The sequence below is a fragment of the Oncorhynchus keta genome, chromosome 13, assembly GCF_023373465.1.
Source record: "Oncorhynchus keta strain PuntledgeMale-10-30-2019 chromosome 13, Oket_V2, whole genome shotgun sequence".
Taxonomy (NCBI): domain Eukaryota; kingdom Metazoa; phylum Chordata; class Actinopteri; order Salmoniformes; family Salmonidae; genus Oncorhynchus; species Oncorhynchus keta.
This window is the reverse complement of record NC_068433.1, coordinates 4,891,682-4,896,681: the sequence shown is the minus strand read 5'-3', so window position 1 is coordinate 4,896,681 and position 5,000 is coordinate 4,891,682. Positions and strand designations below refer to the sequence as shown.

At 46.2% G+C, this 5,000-nt stretch overlaps 1 protein-coding gene across 1 annotated transcript in view; it reads left to right on the top strand.

Moving 5' to 3' along the window:
* Nucleotides 1-5,000, top strand: part of LOC118378452 (leucine-rich repeat and fibronectin type-III domain-containing protein 2-like) — an 82,453-nt gene that overhangs the window by 40,561 nt on the left and 36,892 nt on the right. The window lies entirely within an intron of this gene.

Sequence of the window (5,000 nt, the reverse complement as noted above, 5' to 3'; positions counted from 1 at the left end):
CAATGTAAAATTAGATTTTTGGATATAAATATGCACTTTATCGAACAAAACATACACGTATTGTGTAACGTGAAGTCCTATGAGTGTCATCTGATGAAGATCATCAAAGGTTAGTGATTAATTTGATCTCTATTTCTGCTTTTTGTGACAACTCTCTTTGGCTGGAAAAATTGCCGTGTTTTTCTGTGACTTGGTGGTGACCTAACATAATCGTTTGTGGAGCTTTCGCTATAGAAAAATAAAAAATAAATCAGACACAGTGGGTGGATTAACAAGACTTGTATCTTTAAAATGGTGCCTTGTATGTTTGAGAAATTTGATTTATTTCTAGCTAGCGGAACGGTACTCCGTTCCCAGAGAGGTTAAACAAATCAAAATATATTCTATATTTGACATTTTTCACCCTTTGCCTTGATGACAGCTTTGCGACACTCTTGGCAAAACTGTTCACACCTTGGCCTAAACATCAGCGCTACAGGTAACTTCCACAAAGCTTTGAACAAGCTGAGAGACAAGGCAAGAAAGGCCTTCTATGCCATCAAAAGAAACATAAATGTGATATACCAATTTGGATCAAATACTTGAATAATTTATAGAAACCTATTGTCCTTTATGGTTGTGAGGTCTGGGGACCGCTCACAAACCAAAAAAAATCACAAATTGGGACTCTGCATGCCGAACTCTGCAAAAATACCCTCTGTGTACAACGTAAAACACCAAATAATGCAGAGCAGAATTAGGTCGATGAAAGCTAATAATCAAAAAATCCAGAAAACAACTGTTAAATTCTACAACCACCTAAAAGGAAGCGATTCCCAAACCTTCCATAGCAAAGCCATCACCTACAGAGAGATGAACCTGGAGAAGAGTCCCCTAAGCAAGCTGTTCCTGGGACTCTGTTCACAAACACAAACTGACCCCACAGAGCCCCAGGAGAGCAACACAATTAGACCCAACCAAATCATGAGAAAACAAAAATATAGTTACTTGACACATTGGAAAGAATTAACAAAAAAACAGAGCAAACTAGAATGCTACTTGGCCATAAACAGAGAGTACACAGTGGCAGAACTTAGGGAAAACTATGTACAGACTCAGTAAGTATAGCCTTGCTATTGAGAAAGGCCACTGTAGGCAGACCTGGCTCTCAAGAGAAGACAGGTTATGTGCTCACTGCCCACAAAATGAGGTGGAAACTGAGCTACACTTCCTAACCTCCTGTCCAACGTATGACCATATTAGAGATACATATTTCCCTCAGATTACACAGATCCACAAAGAATTGGAAAACAAACCCAATTAATGCAGCTTTGCCATAGAGAGACAGAGAGTGGGAGAGAGAGAGAGAGAGAAAGAGAGAGAGGGGGAGAGAGAGCGAGAGAGAGAGAGAGAGAGAGAGAGAAAAAAGAGACTGTAGTATACACACACACATACATGCAAAGACACACGCAGACATATACACACACATACAAAAATCCATGACTCATGCAGACATTCAACCTCTAGACCACAAAGCTTCGCTATAGAGGAGAAGGGAGGGATGACTGGAGGAGAGAGAACTGGAGAACAGAGGGAGGGGAGGAGAGAGGGATGACTGGAGGAGAGAGGGAGGGGAGGAGGGATGGATGACTGGAGGAGAGAGGGAGGGGAGGAGGAGAGAGAACTGGAGAACAGAGGGAGGGGAGGAGGAGAGAGAACTGGAGAACAGAGGGAGGGGAGGAGAGAGGGATGACTGGAGGAGAGAGGGAGGGGAGGAGGAGAGAGAACTGGAGAACAGAGGGAGGGGAGGAGGAGAGAGAACTTGAGAACAGAGGGAGTGGAGGAGGAGAGAGAACTGGAGAGAACTGGAGGAAAGAGGGGGGGAAGAAGGATGACTGGAGGAGAGAGAACTGGAGGACAGGGGGAGGGGAGGAGGGAGTGATGACTGGAGGAGAGAGGGAGGGGAGGATGGAGGGATGACTGTAGGAGAGAGGGAGGGGAGAAGGGATGGATGACTGGAGGAGAGAGGGAGGGGAGAAGGGAGGGATGACTGGAGGACAGAGGGAGGGAAGAAGGGAGGGATGACTGGAGGAGGGAGGGAGGGGAGAAGGGAGGGATGACTGTAGGAGAGAGGGAGGGGAGGAGGGAGGGATGACTGGAGGACAGAGGGAGGGGTAGAGGAGAGAGGGAGGGAGGGATGACTGGAGGAGATACGGAGGGGAGAAGGGAGGGATGAATGGAGGAGAGACGGAGGGGAGAAGAGAGGGATGACTGTAGGAGAGAGGGAGGTGAGGAGGGAGGGATGAATGGAGGGGAGTGGAGGGATGACTGGAGGAGAGAGGGAGGGAAGAAGGGAGGGATGACTGGAGGAGAGAGGGAGGGGAGGAGGGGGGGATGACTGGAGGAGAGAGGGAGGGGAGGAGAGAGGGATGACTGAAGGAGAGAGGGAGGGGAGGAGGGAGGGATGACTGGAGGAGAGAGGGAGGGGAGGAGGAGACAGATTACTGAAGGACAAATGGAGGAGGATGGAAGAGGAGATGGAATAGAGGAAGTAGAAGTGGAAGAGAAAAGAGAGAGAGAGAGAGAGAGAGAGAGGAGGGAGGGAGGGAGGTGGAGAGTAAACGAATGGGATAGTGTGCTATTCATCTCCTCAGGGTGGATCGATGGTTCAGGAGACAGATCAGTTATACTGCCTGCACTCTACTGTTACTAGTACCACACACACACACACACACACACACACACACACACACACACACACACACACACACACACACACACACACACACACACACACACACACACACACACACACACACACACACACACACACACACACACACACACACACACACACACACACACACACACACACATACTGCCTGCACTCTACTGGAATCTGTAGAGAGAGATAGAGAAAGAGAGAAAGAAAGAAAAGGTAGGATGAGAAGGGAGGGAGGGAGGGAGAGAGGTAGAGAAGGAGAATGAGGAGAGGGAGAGATGAAGAGGAATAGGAGGGGTGAGATAGAGAGAGGGAGAAAGGAGCAGCGTTCCTCTGGGTCTGGTAATACTTCACCTTCAGGTTGCTTCAAGGGCAGAACAGAGAGCCTCAGAAAGTCAAGTGGGAGAGGGGAGGAAGGAAATCCAAGGAGAGAGAAAATGAGAGGAAGAGAGAGAGAGTAAATGAGAGAGAGGGAGAGTTCTAGGATATGGGTTGTTGTAGTAGCTCTATCTAGGATATGGGTTGTCGGTAGTAGCTCTATCTAGGCTATGGTTTGTGGGTAGTAGCTCTGGTCTGAGGGTTGTCGGTAGTAGCTCTATCTAGGCTATGGGTTGTGGGTAGTAGCTCTGGTCTGAGGGTTGTGGGTAGTAGCTCTATCTAGGCTATGGGTTGTGGGTAGTAGCTCTGGTCTGAGGGTTGTCGGTAGCAGCTCTATCTAGGATATGGGTTGTCGGTAGCAGCTCTATCTAGGATATGGGTTGTCGGTAGCAGCTCTATCTAGGATATGGGTTGTAGGTAGTAGCTCTATCTAGGATATGGGTTGTCGGTAGCAGCTCTATCTAGGATATGGGTTGTAGGTAGTAGCTCTCTAGGATCTAGGATATGGGTTGTCGGTAGCAGCTCTATCTAGGATATGGGTTGTCGGTAGCAGCTCTATCTAGGATATGGGTTGTAGGTAGTAGCTCTATCTAGGATATGGGGTGTCGGTAGCAGCTCTATCTAGGATATGGGGTGTCGGTAGCAGCTCTATCTAGGATATGGGTTGTAGGTAGTAGCTCTATATAGGATATGTCTAAAAGGTAGTCGCTCTGGTCTGAGGGTTGTCGGTAGTAGCTCTGGTCTGAGGGTTGTCGGTAGTAGCTCTGGTCTCAGGGTTGTCGGTAGCAGCTCTATCTAGGATATGGGTTGTCGGTAGTAGCTCTATCTAGGATATGGGTTGTCGGTAGTAGCTCTGGTCTGAGGGTTGTCGGTAGTAGCTCTGGTCTGTGTGTTGTAGGTAGTAGCTCTATCTAGGCTATGGTTTGTAGGTAGTCGCTCTATCTAGGATATGGGTTGTAGGTAGTAGCTCTAAGATATGGGTTGTAAGTAGTTGCTCTAGAATATGATTGTAGGTAGTTGTTCTCTCTAGGATATGGGTTGTCGGTAGTAGTTATGGGTAGTAGGTAGTAGATATGGGTAGTAGGTAGTAGACATGGGTTGTAGGTAGTAGATATGGGTAGTAGGTAGTAGACATGGGTTGTAGGTAGTAGTTATGGGTAGTACGTAGTAGACATGGGTTGTAGGTAGTAGATATGGGTTGTAGGTAGTACATATGGGTTGTTGGTAGTAGATATGGGTAGTAGGTAGTAGATATGGGTTGTAGGTCATAGATATGGGTAGTAGGTAGTAGATATGGGTTGTAGATAGTAGATATGGGTTTTAGGTAGTATATATGGGTAGTAGGTAGTATATATGGGTTGTTGGTAGTAGAAATGGGTAGTAGGTAGTAGATATGGTTAGTAGGTAGTGTCTATGTGTTATAGGTAGTAGATATGGTAGTAGGAAGTAGATTTGGGTAGTAGGTAATAGATATGGGTTGTAGTTAGTAGATATGGGTTGTTGAGAGTAGATATGAATTGTGGGTAGTAGTTCTGGGCTATTACTTGTAGGTAGTAGATATGGGTTGTAGGTAGTAGATATGGGTTGTAGGTAGTAGATATGGGTTGTAGGTAGTAGATATGGGTTGTAGGTAGTAGATATGGGTTGTAGGTAGTAGATATGGGTTGTAGGTAGTAGATATAGGTAGTAGGTAGTAGATATGGGTTGTAGGTAGTAGATATGGGTAGTAGGTAGTATATATTATTATTATTGTTGGTAGTAGATATGGGTTGTAGGTAGTAGATATGGGTTGTAGGTAGTAGATATGGGTAGATGGTAGTAAATATGGGTTGTAGGTAGTAGATATGGGTTGTGGGTAGTAGATATGGGCAGTAGGTAGTATAAATGGGTTGTAGGTAGTAGATATGTGTTGTTGGTAGTA